Source organism: Tupaia chinensis, unplaced genomic scaffold, assembly GCF_000334495.1.
Source record: "Tupaia chinensis unplaced genomic scaffold, TupChi_1.0 Scaffold000077_1, whole genome shotgun sequence".
Taxonomy (NCBI): domain Eukaryota; kingdom Metazoa; phylum Chordata; class Mammalia; order Scandentia; family Tupaiidae; genus Tupaia; species Tupaia belangeri.
Window position 1 is genome coordinate 3681513 of NW_006159538.1, and position 18208 is coordinate 3699720.

At 39.4% G+C, this 18208-nt stretch overlaps 1 long non-coding RNA gene across 2 annotated transcripts in view; it reads right to left on the reverse strand.

The window, feature by feature from the left end:
- Positions 1-14877: 14877 nt before the first annotated feature.
- LOC106734032 (uncharacterized) overlaps positions 14878-18208 on the reverse strand; it is a 3690-nt gene continuing 359 nt past the window's right edge. The window contains exons 2-3 of one of the 2 annotated variants that reach the window (XR_001369813.2): positions 15731-15901; positions 14878-15284 (exon numbers count right to left, since the gene is read on the reverse strand). This is a non-coding gene — a long non-coding RNA (uncharacterized LOC106734032). The remainder of the gene's footprint in view (positions 15285-15730; positions 15902-18208) is intronic. The other variant, XR_003548069.1, reaches the window with a different exon arrangement.

The following is an 18208-nucleotide window of genomic DNA, read 5'->3' on the forward strand; positions in this document are numbered from 1 at the left end:
ATATTAAGTGATTATAATATCTTTTGTGCTGAATCAGATAAAACTCTATTTTCATTGGATTTAAAAATGGATAAGACTCCTAGGGTGTGTGATTATGGGCTACTTGATATATTAATATTTCCATTTCCCTTAAATATCAAAGTTTATTGCTACCAAACTACATCAGTAGTACTTTACTGAACCTTCTTTTTAAAAGAATTATTTAATTAATTAACTTATGATTTTAATTTGCTATAGGGCACATGTGCTCACCAGCGAGAGACAGAGAAGAGAGAGAAGAAGGGAAAGTGAGAAAGCAAGCTGCCAGGTCCAGGACTCAAACTTTGGTTGCCTATATAGGAGTCAAACACCCTAACCAACACACCACCTGCTGGCACCCCAATCTTCTTTTTTAGTAAAGACATTCCTAACTCCTAGAATCAGCTTTCTTTCTTTCAATGTTTATATTAACTTTGAAAACTTGATGAATACTACAGTGACTTACCAAAAGAACGGTTTTCTTAAGGAGTGAGTTGCTATCATTTCACATTTCTTAGAACTTACTTGAAGGATGGGACCAGCAGTTAACATAATGCCTATGTCACTGGATCACTGGACTCCCACGTAGTCAACCGTGGTTTGAGTCCCGGATTCGGTGGCTTAAACTCACACCGGGTGCATGTGCGTGCATGCCCAAGATCCCAAGAGGAGAACGGAGAAGAGATTGCGGCATGGCCATCCCCCCTGAGGGGGGTGATTTCTTCTCGCTTTCTGTCTCTCTCTTTCTCTCTCTGTCTTTCTGGTGAGTGCACGCGCCCTATAGCAAAAAACTCTCAAATAAATAAATAAGAACTTACTTGAAGGATTTAGAAGGCTTTTAGCCCCTTCCTTCTCCAATCCTATAGTGTAGTAAGCAGGATTCCCTGTAGTCATATTGAGAATTTACATAGTGAACCTCTTATATTCTTCAGTCTCAATGGGAAATTTATTCATTAGTTCAACAAATTTCTTAAAGTTTATTTACTAAAAGAGAGAGAGACTAGTATCCTCAACAGAGTTTCATGCTGGATCACCCCCCAAGATTTCAGCCAGCCAGGATTATGGACACATATGTACAACTCAACCCAGGAACAGAACCCCGGTCTTCCATATGGCTTCCAACATTGTAAAGTGTTGCACTACCACCGTGCCACCTTTGCTGTGCCTCATCCAAAAATATTTTTTCCCTATACTGTTTTCTAGGCACTAGAAATATAAAGGTGGGGGTTAGCAGGTGGCATAGTGGTTAAGGCACTGGACTCTCACATGGTCTACCAGGGTTTGAGTTCTAGATCTGCTGGCTTGCTTTGTCACTCTCTCTGTCTCTCTCTTTCTGTCTCTGTCTCTCTTCTCTGGTCAAATTAAAAATAATAATGATGATGAACAAAATTAAATAAAATAGTTCTTTAAAGAAAAGAAAGAATATAAGGTGAACAAGAGAACATTTCTACTTTACTGATGTTTTAGAGATGTGAAGAAAAACAGATCATTGTATACTCTGCTGAGTAACTGAATCAGACAGGGTTGATCATAGAAACAGAGCCAGCAGATACATATAATGTGCATATAAATATGTATATATACATGTGAGTGTGTATGTATGTATGTGGGTATATATGTGTATTTATATATGTATAGAGAGATATATCAGCATAAAGAGGTTTATTATGAGAAACTAGCCCCCAGAACTGTGGGAGCTGGCTAGATAAGTCCCAATCATAGCACAGGCTGTCAGGAAGGGAAGGCCGGAAGCTCTTAGGCAGAGTTGATGCTATAGTTCACAAGTGGAATCTCTTCTTCCTTAGGGAAAATTTGGCTCTACCTTTATGGCCTTTCAGTTACTTAGATCAGCCCACCCAGATTATGGAGGGTTATCTCCTTCACATAAATTCACAACCAATTGTAGATGTGAGTCACATCTATAAAAATATCTTCATAGCAATTCGTATATGAGTGAGTGATTGGGTACTTTAGCCTAGTCAAAGTGACATGTAAAACTGACCATCACAGTAGTATTTGGAAAATGCTATGGTAGGGAAAATATAAAATGCCAAAGACACATCTTGTAGGTATTTATAAGATTTCAGGGGGTCGGACAACATTTCTGAGAAAGAGATGACAGTCAAGGATAAGTAGGAATCAGCCAGATGAAAAGCTGACCAAGAATATTTCAGGATGTGGGGATAGTGTAAGCAAAGGCCCAGAGATCGGAGAATGAGAGAGAGAGCACTGGAGATGTGATTTTTTTTTTCTTGTCATCAGATGACTTTTTTTTATGGATTTCTTTTTCAGAATACATTTAACAGAAGCCAAGACTTTATTCCATTTTTGTAATTATAATATTAGTTACTGTAAAGTCCTCAGTGCTGAATCAGATGAAACTATTTTCATGCTTAATTTACATTTCCAATTATTAGCAAGAGGAAGCACTTTTCATAAGTTTATTTGATGTTCAGGTTTATTTTCCTCTATAGATTGCCTGTTTGTAACCTCTGTTTTCCTTATTGGTTACATATGATTTAGGCATTACTAGAAATATCTATGCTAGGTCTTCACAAATTTACCAACTAAAAATAGTAGAAGTACTGGTAAAGAAAATGGAATCTGGAGCCAGACTATGTGAACTTTAAAGCAGAAATTCGCTATTTACTAGTGTATGCATTGAACACATTACTTTAACACTACTTGCTTCGGTTTCCTCATCTATAAAATAGAGATAATAATAGGACCTCCCTCATAGGATTGTTGTGAGAATCAAAATAGTCAATTATTCACAACAGTAACTTAGCACATGGTCAGCACTAAGTAAGGATGTGTATTTCACAATCATTCCATATGATGAGAGGTATTGTTTCATTTTGGGACTCAAGACAGAATATAATAAAAGTTTGCATGTGAGACCAGCAGTTAGCATACTAGTTACATCTCTGGACTCCTACACAGTCCACCACGGTTAGTTTGAGGCCTGGACCCAGTGGCTTCAAACTCATACCTGGCATGTATATGTACGTACCCAAAATCCCAAGAGGAGAAAGGAGGAGAGGGATTGCAGCGAGGCCATCCACCTGGGAGGTAATTTCTCTCTTTCTGTCTCTCTCTTTTTCTGTCTCTCTGGTGAGTGTACATGCTCTATAGCAAAAATATCTCTAAAAAATTCATTAACTAATAAATAAAAATAATAGCTTGCATCTAATGGTGCTTTGGAAAACAGTTTGGCAGTTTCTTATAAAGTTAAGTGTAGACTGACATGACACCATAAATCTCACTACTACATAAATGTTCAAGAGAACTAGAGGGGCCGGCAGATAGCATGGTGAAGGTGCTGGACTCCCACATGGCCAAGAGCAGTTCAAGTCCTGGGCCTGGAGGCTTGCTTTACTCTTTCTCTTTCTCTTTCTCTTTCTCTTTCGTCCCTTTGTCTCCCTTTCTCTCCTCTCTCCCTGTATCTCTCTCTGGTCAAAATTTTTAAAAATGAATGATAATAACAAATAAAAATTAAGTGAATAAATAATTCTTTAAAAATAGAGAGAACTGGAAACAAAAGTTCGCATGTAAATTTGTACATGAATTTTCACAGCGGCCTTATTCATAATAGCCAAAAAAATGGAAATAGCCCATATGTTCACCAGCTGCTAAATGGATACAAAAAATATGACATACTTACATAATAGAATATTATTCAGCAATAAAAAGGAGTGACGTTCTAGTATGTGCTAGAACATGGCCAAGCCTTGAAAATATTATGTGAAGTGAAAGAAGCCAGACACGAAAGGCCACATGTTACATCATCTCACTTACAGTGAAAGGCCCAGTGCAGGCAATTTCTAATTGATAGGAAGTGGATTCATGGTTGCCTAATTGAAAATTTGTGTTTACGGGGGGAAAAAAACCTATATAAAAATGCTTTGGCAGCTTTACACATAATTATCCAAAACTGGAAGCAGTCAAGATCTACTTCAACAAACTGCAATTCATCCATACAATGGAGTACTAACAAGCAATAAAAGGAAATGAGCTACTGATACATGCAAGAACATAAGTGCATCTTCAATGCATTTTGCTATGTGAAAGAAGTCATACCCGAAAGACTATCGTATGATTCCATTCATATGAAATTATGGAAAAAGCAAAGCTAAGGAGACAAAAAACAGAGCTGTAGTTGCCCTGGGTTGGGGGAGAGCTAAATGGTTAACTACAAAAGGGATGTACAAGAGAATTTTGGACTATTCCATCCCCCTGGGGTGGTGAATACATGCCTATGCATTTGTCAAAGCTCACAGAACTGTGTATCATAAAGTGTGAGCTTAATGCACCCAAGTTAAAAGAAATCAAGCAGCATGTTGGAGGATCCCAAAACTGAACACAGACTGTATGACAAATGAATGACATAAGCTCACAGAAATGGTGAAGAGAAAAGAAACTGATGTGAGTAACTCTGGAAATATTAAGGTTAAAGACAAAAGAACTGTACATAAGCACTGTAGTCTAAATTGTACATTTGTTTCCCCCATGTGTATAGGTTAACATTTCTGAATGTGTTTTGCAGTTACCTTAGGGATGAACAAATAAGCAAATAAATCCTAGAAAATAGTAACTGAGTCTTACTGTCAGAGAAAAAAGTTACAATAACCAAGCGTGAAAGGCTAGAATGAATCATGGGCTATTGGATTAGAATTGGAGACTTAGTAAAATCTCATGTTTAGTTAAGTATGTATACATATAGACAAATACTGTTATAATTACTGAGCACATGTGAGTCTGTAAACATACCCTCAGACTTGTGCACTCAGGGGGTCTAGAAATGGTATATCCCAATAGTGACAAGCATACATCATTCTCCAATGACAGAAACCAAGGCTTGGCGAAACAGTCAATTCATAAGTTGGGACATTGAAAATGAGCTTGAAGCATCTCACAGGGCTAGAAAGTAAGGACATGCTCAGAAAAAGAAAGAACACAGGAGTCAACCACAAAGAGCACCCAATGATCAAAGCTGGGGCAAGCTGAACAGTAAAATAAGTAATGTAGTATTTTAATATAACCTAAATCATAAAGCAGATGAGTCCACATAGACATCAAGAAACGCTTGGGAGCCAGGCCCATAGCCTAGTGGTTAAAGGAGCCAGATCCCACATGGCTGACTGCAGTATGAATCTCAACCCTGTTGGCTTGAAAAATACACTGGGCATGAATGCATGCTTGCCCCAGATTCCAATAGAATGGAGAAATGGAGAAGACTGCAGCATGACCACAACCCTCTTGGAGATATTTTCTCCCTTTTTCTGTGTGTCTCTCTGGTGAGTACACATGCCCTCTGTCAATCAAAAAAATTTTAAGTAAACATAAAAACAAAATTACTTGATAAGTGAATAAAGGGGAAGAAGAAATACATATGCCTTACAGAATTCTAAACAACGTGTGAATACTATTCCCTCCAGGAGGTGGCGCTCAATACCATCCCACCCTAACCATCCTTTCCCTTTTGCATGAGTTGGTCTTAATGACTGGCTTCCAAAGGACAGAATGTGGAAAGGGGAAGTGATTTTACAGTGGAATGACTCTGCAGACACTACCTTATCCAAGATCAAGGTTAACGTGACCAGTTAGGAGTATGTTGTGTGCATGTGCCCAATGTGACTTAATGAGAAAGGCACTTCGCTTCTGTGATAGTCCCAGAATTCCATACCCCAGTCTAAACATGAAGAAAACATTAGAGTAATCCAACTTAAGAGCATTCTACAAAATACCTCATCAAAACTCTTCAAAATTCTCAAGGTCACCAAAAAAAAGATGGACAAAAAAAGGAAAAAAAGGAAAAAAAATCAGTATCACAGACCAAAGGAGACATGATGATAAAATGCAATGTGGTATCTTGTATTTGATCTTGGAACAGAAAAAAAGGACATTAGTGACAAAAACTAGTAAAATTTCAATAACATCTAGAGTCTAGTTAATAACATCCCACCACTAATCTCCTGTTTTTGACTAGGTAACATGGTTATATAAATGTTAACAGTGGTCAAAGTAGGTAAAAGATACACAGACACTGTACGATCTTTGTATCTTTTCTGTGAACCTAAAATTATTCCAAAATAGAAAATTTATTTTTTAAAAGGGAAGATGTACAGGGGAACTGAAATTAGCTTATTTTGCATACAGGTTTATTCTAGATAAGGAAGATACTATTCAATATCAAAAAACACTACAATGTGTATGTTTTCTATTTTTCTAACATGTATGTTTTCCTCAAAAAAGACCAAAAAAATGTGGCAGGATGGTGGTACAGAGGTAAAACACAACATTCTGTGAGGCAAGATTGCTAGTTCACATGGGAAGGTTGCTAGTTCACATCCAGAGGCCTCTGAGTACACTAAGCACACATGTGCCCATGACCTGAGGCTGGCTGAAGCTGGGAGTGGATTGTAGTGTCAAGATCCTTTTGGGGGTGCTGTCTCTCTGTCTCTCTTTCTCTCAAACTGTCTCTGTTTAGGGAATAAATAAACCTTTTTAACTTTTAAAAAAGTTTAAATGTCTTAGGTGGATGACCTCAACACCACAGTGGCAACTTAGCCTTGTCTAGCTTTCCCCCGACAACAGACAACATGGCCCTACATCCAGTGGGGCTCAGAATATGGACCCTTCCCATTTTATCCATTCTTCCCCTATTCCAGAAGACCAGTCACTTTCTTCCTAAAGTGTCCAAATGTTTAGATCTGAAGGACCCTGCAGTGCTGGCTGTAGACCTTGGGACCATGTTGTGGGCATGGACTTGCTCTTCACATCCCACCCCGCCCCCTTCTCAGCAAGCCTGCCAGCCAGTCAATAGGTCTCGCAAGTAATAGTGTTAAAGGCCCTCTTCCGGGCAGTGACACTGATTTGCAGGATGGAGAAAGAAGAGAATGCCTATTAGTGAAAGGCCGAGGGGAGAAGCCTGCCCCATGGGACCATCAAGGTAACATAAAAGAGAAGACTGAGGGGGTGGGTAAGGCTGTGGGAGGGAGAGGATCAGAAAAAAAAGACAAACAACACATTTAATAGACACACAAATGAAAAGTTATCTGTGGATGATAATGTATATGGTAATGTCTTTGACTTGACTCATATGCACTGTATTAATGCTGGGAAAAACCATGTTGTACATTGTAAAAATGTACAATGATTAGGACCAGCAGATGGCGTAATGGTTACGTCACTGGACTCCCATATAGTCGACTGCAGTTTGAGTCCTGGACTCAGATTCACACTCTGCATGTGTGTGTGTGTGTGTGTGTGTGTGTGTGTGTGTGTGCATGCATGCCCAAAATCCTGAGAGGAAAATGAAAGAGAGGGGATTATGGCATGGCCATCCCCTCAGGGGGTAATTTCTCATTTTCTATATCTCAGTCTCTCTAGTGAGCGCATGCACCCTGTAGCAAAATTCTCTCTTGAAAAAAAGAAAAAGATGTACAAAGAAACAAACAATAAATAAATAAATAAATGCATACTTTTTGTAGAATTTCAGTTGGTTTGGTAGAAAATTGCTTTATGCTATTATTTAACTCTATCATTCATGTATATCTCGTGTTGCCAAATAATGTGCTCCTGGTCATGTAAGTGTTGTACAACTTTTGCATTCCCTAAGACAGTGTCATTAGAACAGGTCCAATAAATACTTATTTAAAACAATTTTAAAAAAGACAGGACTCAATCTCTAAGGTTAGGAGAGTCCCAATGGAGAACTGCCTGCCCCAAAGGACCTTTTTGCTTACAGAGGAAGGGCTGGGCCCACCTCAGATGCACATGGATTCTGAAATTAGCAAGGTAAAGGACATGTCAGAGACAAGAGGCAGTATACTTACAGATTCTTTAAAAACATGTATATGTGAAAAGAAAATTTTCAAGAGAAAGGGAGAGGGAGAGAAAGAGACAAAAAGAAGACAGAGACTACCCTACCTTCTCTTCGCTAGGTATTGGGCCAGAAGGAGCACAACAGCGATTAATTTCTCACAGATTTGAAAGCTAGGAAGTTCAAGACCTAGCTGTGAACCAATTGAGTTCCCAGTGAGGGCTCTCCTGGCTTGTATTGATAGAGAGTTGCCTTCTCACTTTGACCCTACAAAGCAGAGACAGATAAGAAATCTATCTGGTTTCTCTTCTTACAAGGGCTCATATTCCATCATGAGGGTGGAGCCCTCATCTAAATTCAGGTCTTATCTCATCCAAAGGTCCTATCTTCAAATAGTATCACATTGGGGGTTAGAGCTTTAACATCTGTATTGGGGGAGGGGAGACAGAATTCAGTCCACAGCAATTGCATTAACATATTATTTACCTTGATTTACAGGGAGGCCAAAGTTCTCTAGAGAAACAACCAGTAAGATATAGATAGACAAATATTCACTTTGCAAGCTAAATAATGTGATTGAATGTATAAAAGAAATTGAAATAAAAAAGATATGGTTAGGCAGATAAATAGATTGATACAGATATAAGGAGATCTGCTGTGTTGCTGGAAAAGTCAGGAGGCAGTTTTGCATAGAAAAGTAAATCATGACTTTTCTAATTACTTAATATTATAAGATAATACCTCACATGACTGTGGAAGCTGAGAAGTCCCAAGATATGCCAGCTGACTCTGGAAAGCCAGTGATGTAGTTCAAAGACCTAAGAGCTTAGATTCCAGTCATGACCCAGATTCCAGTCTAGATCTGAAGCTGAAAACCAGGAGTATCAAGGGCAGAAGAGTGATGTTCCAGCTCAGTCAGTCAGGCAAGGCAAATCCAACCTTCCTCCACCTTTTTGTTCTGCCTGACCTACTGTGGATTGCGTCATGCCTGCCCACCTTGGGGAGGGCCACCTGCCTTTCTCAACCCACCAATTCAGATGCTAATCTCTTCCAGAAACAGCCTCAGAGACACATCTAGAAATAATGTTTAATCAGTAGCTGCATGTCCCCTAGACAAGTCAAGCTGACACAAAATATTAACCATTATGAGGTCTGAGATTTTGGTGCCCCTGTAAGTTTTGCTCCAGAGGAGAATGGCTCACTTACCCAGATCCAGTCCTGTTCACCGGCTTTTAAAAGTACCATCTCTTCTTCCAAAGTTGGGACAATTCACGTGATCCATTTCTTCGAGCAAAGGCTTGTCACCTGTTTGACTCAGTGCACCTTGTGGTTTCATTTGCCTTGTGACTTTAGTTCTCTGGTGGGAGAGATTATAATTTTATAGTTATAAAAACAGTCATGATTTTTTAGATCATATAACTTTTTCTCATTGTCAAAATGGGAGTGTCACACTTTTACTTTTTAAATCCTAAGTAGGAGTAGAATACTTTCTTTTTTAACACCATTTTCATCATTTAATTCTATAGTTCAGTGACATTAAATACATTCCCAATGCTGTGCAACCATCGTCACTATCCATTTCCAGAATTTGTCATCCCAAACAGAAACTCTATACCCATTAAACAATAATTTTCCACACCCCTTTCTCCTTATCCCCTGGTAACCTCTATTACACTTTCTCTGTGTGTTTTCCTATACTAGGTGCCTCATATAAGCAAAAACATACAGTATTTGGCCTTTTGTATTTAGTTTATTTCACTTAACATGATGTCTTCAAAATTCCATTAATGTAGCACGTGACAGGATTTCATTACTTTTCGAGGCTGAATAATATTCCACTATTTTGTTTATACATTTTGTTTATTCAGTCACTTGCTAGTGGACATTTGGGTTGTTATCACCTTTTAACTATTCTGAGTAATGCTTCTATGAAATAATAGATACTTGTATTGCAAGTATCTGAGTCTCTATTTTCATTTATTTTTGTTGATACACACAGGAGATTTTTTTTTTCCAATTAAAAATTACTTTTATTGGGACCAGCAGATGGCATAATGGTTATATTGCTGGAGTCCCACATGGCCAACTGCAGTTTGAGTCCTGGACCTGGACACTTGAAACTCAGGCGGGCACATGTGTGTACATGCCCAAAATCCCAAGAGGACGAGAAGGGACTGTGGCATGGCCATCCCCCCCCCGCCTTGGGGGTGATTTCTCGCTTTCTGTCTCTGTCTCTCCAGAGAGCACACACACCCAATAGCAAAAATTTCTCTTTCAAAAAAAATTACTTTTATTTCAAATGTCATATGAACATATACTAACATTCAGAAGTGAGAACGATCATATTCTATTTGAGTCAATTTCAGAAATTCATATAATGGAATCATACAGTATGTATTCTTTGGGATAAGGATTTACTCGGCTTAAAGTTTTTGAAATTCATCCATGTTGCCCATGTACCAGCAGGTTTTCCTCCCCCTTTCTATTTCTGAATAGTGTTCTACTGTATTGACATCCCACAGTGATTTGTGGATTCTCCTATTGGTTGATACCCAGGTTGTATACAGTTTTTGGATTTTCAGAGTAAAGCTTCTCTGTATTTCAGAGACGTTTTATGTTACTTTTTTTTTTTTTTTTGAGATGTTTTTGCTATAAGGCACATGCATTCACCAGAAAGACAGAGAGAGACAGAAAGTGAAAAATCACACACACACACACAAACACACCCACACACACACACACCCAGAGATGGCCACGCCGCAATCCCTTCTCCTCCAATCTCCTCTCGGGATCTTAGGCATGCACATGCACGTACCCAGTGTGAGTTTAAGCCACCAGGTCTGGCGCTCAAACCACGGTTGACTACATGGGAGTCCAGCAACATAGCCATTATAAACTGCTGGTCCCTATGTTACTCTTTTTGATTATGAGTTAGGTTGTCCATTTTTATTATGTTTGTTTTCTAGTTATAATTTCTCTTTAATGAACTATGTACTTACTTATAATCTTTAATATTTTTGGAATTTGAAAGGTTTTCTTATACATGTTTAAGAGTTTTTAAACAGTAAAGATATTACCTCTGTAATTATCCTTCTTGCAGTTTGGTATTTGATTGTTTTCCTAACTTTCATTTGGGTAGTAATAGTCAATTCTCAAAATTTAATTATAAAATAGAAGTTTTATTTTACAGTACATTCTTTTTTAAAAAAATAAATTATTTTATTTAACTTTATTTATTTATTTATTTTAATTTGACCAGAGAAGGATTGAGTAAGAGAGAGAGAGAAGGAGAGTGAGAAAGCAAGCTGCCAAATCTAGGACTGGAACCACAGTCAGCCATGTGGGAGTCCAGCACCCTCAACCACCACACCACCTGCCTGCCCCTATAATATATTCTACAATAATCTGAGAGGACTAACTGCATATATATATATATATATATAAAATAAACTCCTGTTCTCCTTGCATCTTTACTCCTGCTATTGCCAGAATATACACACTCACAAATAACTTTACATAGACAAATTCAATGGTTTAAATTTGATTTAAAGTTGAATTTAAAATTTATATGTAAATTCTAGGCTATTACTAGATTTATAGCTGAGAGATTATGAAGCTCTGAAACTGAATAATATATCAGGTAGCCAAAATGCCTTTTTTCAAAGTTTTCATTTGCCTTAGGATAATAGTTGCTAAAAGACTGTATTTCAGAGCTTAGTTAAAATACTGCTCTTGAATCAATCCATGTGTGAGCAAAACAGTATTTTTATTTTTTTAAGCTTGGCCTGTTTATCTTGGCAGGGTTCGAAGATCTCTAATTAGCTAGAGTGGTCCAAACTGTGCGGAGATTATGACTTTCAAAGAGGAGAGCCAAAAGCTTTCTATCAAAGGGCATATTGAGAGAGAAAGTAAAAAGAAAAATGAAATGATTAGTCTGCTGTATATTAGGATATTGTCCATATATTAGGAGGGGACTTTAAGAAGTTCATTGAAAAATAGAGTTGAAGTCTAGTTTATTTTGGTGCAAAAACTTTTTAAATCTATAGATAGTTTTTTCATACTAGTCATTTCCCATGAACTTGTTGAAGACCCCTCATGTGGCACTTGTTTTGGGGAGCTGTCAAATCCAGGTAGCAGGGTAGCCAGGGGGATTCTGTTTAGTAATGTAGCAATGATCTACTAATTCAACATGTGGAAATCTACATAAAACATTTATTTCAGATATAGAATCCTATATGAAGGGAAATGTTCATTATAACACCATTTCTGTAGCTTTACCATAGACAAATACAGGGAAATTTTAAGTTTGACTATAAACCCAATTGTAATAGTGTGTTCTGAAGATATCAATACATAAATATGATGAAAAGTGACAAAATTAAAATTTAAAACCAAAAAAGAAATACGTTTTAAAAATTATTAAACTTGGGACTGGCAGGTGGCATGGTGGTTAAGGTGTTGGACTCCCACATGGCCAACTATGGTTTGAGTTCTAAATCTGGCAACTTGGTTTCTCACTTTCCCTATCTCTGTCTCTCTCTGGTCAAATTAAAAACAAATTAACTAAATTAATTAAATAGACCATTCTTTTTTAAGAATTATTTTATTTAACTTTATTTATTTAAATTACCTGCCCGCCCCGATAATTCTTTTTAAAAAGTAAAAAAGAAAATTTTAAGCTTGAATTTAGTAATAATATTCCAAATTTGCCCAAATCTACAAATTAATATCTACACAATTCACCATAGTCTTATTTATTTATTTATTTATTTATTTATTTATTTATTTGAGAGGTTTCTGCTATAGGGTTTATGCCCTCACTGGAGAGACAGAGAGACAGAGAGCGAGAAATCAACCCCCTAGGGATTATGGCCACCCCGCAATCCCTTCTTCTTCATTCTCCTCTCAGGATTTTGGGCATGCACACACACATTCCCGGCATGAGTTTTAAGCCACTCAGTCTGGAACTCAAACCACTCTTAACTATGTAAGAGTACAGTGACATAACTATTATGCCACCCACTGATCCCCCTACCATAGTCTTTTTACCAAAATATATTAATCTACTGATTTCTAATACATCTGCTGTGTTTGCTAAGACATCTGGTTCTCTAGGGAAATTAATGTGCTCAAAATATAACAAAGTTCTTTCTGCTTGGACCAAACCATTAATAATTTGTAATGAAAGACACAATGACAGTACATAATTGACCTAAAGAAACATTCAGTTTTATAGGTAATTTTGTATTTACTCATTTTTAGAGTAAATCATAAAAATTAATAAATAATTAAACACATTAAAAAATTATAGTAATAGAAAACTTATCTATTCCTTTTATTCTGTGTTGATAAGTTTGCTTAAATAAATCAATCTGCCTTGCTTAAAATGAAACATTTGCGGATTGACTTTAGATTAGAATGCCTCCTATTATCGAACCCTAGGTTTATACTCATCCCTACAAAGTTGACGCAGCCTGATGAAACAGAAACAGCACAGCTCTAGAAGTCAGCGCACCATGTTGAGTTCCTGCCACATCTCAGTGCATGGCCTTGAGGGAGTCATTTGTCTACTCAGGGCCTCAGCTTCTACATTTGCAAAAGGCAGCTTTGAGATTGAATGCTTCCTGATGTTCCTTCCCACTGTGAAATTCTATAAAGTTACTGTAAACTTTGTGCCATGTTAGCGTTACCCTCCTTTTCTATACCAGGTCATTCTATGCCTTCCAGAAGCATAGCTAAGAGGTGCAAGGATGTGCCATTAGCATGTGAGGCATGAGCAGGGAAGTTGCTGCTTCATTCTCCTGACAGAACTGTGCAGCTCTCAGAAGAGCAGAAAAAGTGAGGAGTACTATGCCTTCAGACCAGCAGGGCTTATTCCAGCTTCTCTGAAACAGGCTTGTATTTGAATCTGGGCCCTTGATTCGCTAAAGGGGAGCTGTGGACAAACGTTTCCCACCCAGTTACCTATGAGTCCACCCAGAGGAAAGCACATCTTCTACTGCAGCCTATTAACTGGCTCAAAATACTCTTCTAAGGAGGGGTCTTGACTGGGGACTCTGTCTCAGGTGGATCCAGCCAATTATCCAGCATGGGGTTAGGGCCTGAGGACACGTTTCTGAGGACTCTTCTTACTAATATTTTAAAATTCTCTCCAAGGGGCCTGAGGGTAGTCATCTCTACAAACATTATTCAGTTAAAGCAGACTGCTTTGGCACAATGACTGTGATATATTCCCATATCCTGACCCCGAGGAAAAGATTATAAGGTGTTGAGAACAGGAGAGAGTCTGGTGGAGAACTAGAGGGGGAGAAGTACCAGGAAGCTAGTTGGTTGAGTATTCCCAGGAAATGTCAGGAATGGCTCCTGGTTCTGACAACTGTGATTTCTCTAAGTCAACTGAGCCTTTAGGAAAATTGTGAGGGAAAAGAAGCTTCTCATTGAAACCCTCTCTTCCCTTTCCCCACACCCACCACCGTCATCAGCAGCATGTCACCACCTCCAACCATGTCATCATGCCTCCCATTCTGCCTTGCCTCCAAATGTCAGGATAAAGTCAGTCACCTATCAGGACCTTCCTATCACTGTACTCTCTGGCCACATGAATTTTCCAATTCAGAGGAAATGTTTAAATCATATCAATGAACCTGTAAAGACTGAACTTCAGGCAGTGGGGTGGGAAGACTTGCTTAGGTGGTCAAAAGGAGACTAACGTAAATCTCCTCAAATCCCACCCAGAGATGCCACTGGTCTGCCAGACCCACAGCAGTGCATGTCTTTTAAGGGATCTGTGAAAATTCAAGTGCACGAATTCAATAACAGTATACCACTTTGTAATCAAAATCATTTTCCTACTCTATTTCTCTGAGTCAAGACTAAGGTAAGGCAAGTAAGAAATTCACTTTGGGAGTAAAACTGAAGAGACCACCCAAAAGCCCAGAGTTAATATTTTAGTGTAATACCTTAAAAACAAAAATCGAGGAAAAAATCCAGATGAACAAGTACCACATTTTTAATAAAGCAGAATCAGTATCACCGTGTCTTTATTTCGTTCTGTTTCGTTGCCGCAGGTTCCAACAGGCTCAGTTCGGCACTTCCTTCCATTCAGATGAAGCACACCAGTGAGTGCACATAATGAAACGTGCAAAGGAGGCAAATGTCTGCTAGTTGCATCACTCTGTGTTTGGGGTGGGGAGATCAACCAGGGCCCATGCCTGGGCTGCAGCCAACCTAGAAGTGGCAGGGAGCCCAGGAGACACTCTCACCTGACTCTGCTTCTCAAAAGGAGTCCTAGAGGGATGACGGTCCCACAGGCCCAGAAAGAGGCTCTGGCTGAGCAGCGCGGTGCCATTCTCTGTGGACACCTTTCCTGTCCTGCACACAGGAAGGGCAGGGTCCTGTACAGAGTACCCTCCATCTTGCATACTGAAGATCAGGTTCCTGCCTGAAACAGGGAAATCCTTCACTTCCTGTTCCCCCAACATCCTTGTCATAATACAAGCCATTGACAAACGTTATTGATCATTTTCCGTCACTCACAGAGCAAATGCAGGGAGGGGAAATGTAATGAGCTATTTTTCCTTGCGGAGCACTGAGAGAGCATGATAAATGGTTACAGGGAAGTCTGCTGTTATGAAACTTTCAGTTATTCCTGAGAACCTTTCTATTATCCCTGAAGGGGCGGTAGGAGGGGCATCTCAGTGCTGTCAGTCATATGGGGACTGCATTGGGGTAACTGAGCTCTCCTCTGCTAATGCAACGTAATCAAAATCAGAAGAATGCCCAAGAGGGAATGCTCCTTAATTTAAGTGAGCTAAAGGATATTTTTGGAGTAAAATGAATCCTCTATGAAAATAAATGATGGAAAGGGGCCATTCTTGAACCAAGTACCTTTACTGCATAATAGCAGTGGCCAGACCAGAAGCAGTAAGCCCGATGACACTGGTGAAGGCAGGGCCAGCCTCAGTCACATTGTGGGCGATGTTCCCCAGCTCCTGGTTCCTCAGCATCATTGTCTCCAACTTCAAGTCCCAGTATCCATCCTGTGTTATCTCTACTCGCCTTCGGCAAGAAATCAGAGACTGTGTTTAGCAATGATCTCTCACAATTATTATTCCATCTTACTAAAATATTTTTTAATAAAAAGAGTTATTTATTTAATTTTATTTATTACTTTTTTTTTCTAGAGAGAAACATGGAGAATGAGAGAGGGAAAGTGAGAAAGTAAGCTGCCGGGTCCGGGACTCAAACTATGATTGGCTAGACTGGCTATCCAGGAGTCCAGCACCTTAACAACCATGCCACCTGCTTGCCCCAGAAGATTCTTAGTAAGAATTTTAAGAAATGTCTAAAGATAGTATATTAGGCATTTATTAAAAGCAATAGGTAGATATTCCATGGCTACAAAGAGCTTACAAAATATATCTGGGGGGGGGCGGGTATCTTCAGACCCTGTGGATGGCCGCATACTAGTTAAACAGAAAAACTCTAGGGCTAACTAACTGACTTCATGCCCAGTATCCGTGCCCTAGAGATGGAGAGGAACTAGAAACACTCAGAGAACAGGGTTAGCTTAGTATATGGGGACTCTGCTCTTAATATTCCTGTTGCTTAAATATTTTCCCTAAGGTCCTCCTCAGGCTTCCCACCGCATTGTAGGCAGGATAATGCTCCTCCCCAACACCCATTATGTCCACACCCCAATCCTCAGACCTGTGAATAAGTTAGGTTTCATGGCAAAGGAGAATTAAGGTTGCAGATGGAATTTAGATTGCTAATTGGCTGACTTTCAGATGGAAAGATAGGATCCTTGTAAGTAGAAGAGGGAGGCAGAAGAGAGGGAACCAGAGAGAGAGCAATATGAGAAGGACCCGCCCTGACATGAGTGACTTTGAAGAAGGAACGAGGACAGGAGCCAAGGAATGTGGGTGACCTCTGGAAGCTGGAAAGGCAAGGAAACAGATCCCACCCCCCCAGAGTTTCTAGAAAGAATGAAGCCATACCAACACCTCTCTTTTAGCTCAGGAAGCCCCCTGTTGGACTTCAAATCTCCTCAAGAATTGTAAGACAGTACATTTGTGTTGTTTCAAGCCACAAAGTTTGTGACAACTTGTTACAACACCAATAAGAAAGTAATACATCTCTTTGCCATTTACCACAGCTCAAATGTCATCTTAATGAGACTTTCCTTAACACTCCTCTTCCACTACAGTATCTCCCAGCCCCAGGAGTTCTCTATAATGCACTTTAATTCTCGTTTGCTTATGATTTTCTAAAATTATTTTGTGTTTACCACTCTTCTCACAAGAATGAAAGTCCTAAGAGGGCTGGGACTTTCTCGTTCTAATCCACCTATGTATTGCCATTGCTTAGGGTCAAGGAACATGGCAGTCATTCAATACTTGTATGAAAGAGCTTTAGCTCATGGGGAGCATTAGTGCAACTCTGGTAGAAGAGTCCCAAACCCAGCAGGTCCTGTATCACAAGGAATTATCCAATAGAAAACAGGAATAAAAACAGATTTAATGGGCCAGCCGGTGGCGCGCTGGTTAAGGTGTGAGACTCCAACACCCACCAGCCACAGTTTAAGTCTTGGACCTGGTGGTTTATTTTCACATTTTCCCTCTCTCTGTCTCTCTCTAGTGAATTAAAATAATAAGAATAATAAACCAAATTAAATCAGTTCTAAATAAAAAGAAACACCACCAGAATTAGCAAGAATAATATGAAACCAGTTGCTTAATTCTAGGTAGAGGGGAAAGCAAGCTTGAGTAGTGAGTACTATCTGAATAACTGCCAACGAGTGTCTTGTGCGATTACCAATAAGTAATCAGTTTGGGAAGACCAGAGAGCGAACAGGTAAACTGAGTTAAACACATAAATAAGTTGCTCAATTTTAACAATTCCTAAAAGAGCACAAAAAATGTCTCATAATAGGGGAAAAATAGACTAGTAAAACAGGAGAAAGATTACTCTTTTTTATATTGGTGGGTCAGTTTTCCAACGGAAATTCTGAAAACTATCAAGTTCAATTAGCCATTGTGCGGCTAATACTCTCGTTTCCCTAGTTCGAAATAGGCAGACCTGGGACTTTAAAAGGTCCCTTAAGAAAGGGCCAGTCCCAAGGAGACAGGACCCGCAGCCCAGCAGGCGAGGCTGTCCTCGCGCGCGGCCAAGGCCCTATCAGCATCCTGGAAAAGGGTCTCCCGGCTCGGTGCTGTGCCAGACCGGGGCTCGCCTGGAGCCGCGCCAGATCCCACGGGTCACAAGGTGGACTCTGAGCCGGGCCGAGCCAGGCAATGGCAGTCCCGAGGGACCCGAGTGCCTGCACTCAGCCCGCCAATGGCCGTGGGGGTAGGGGGGGACCGC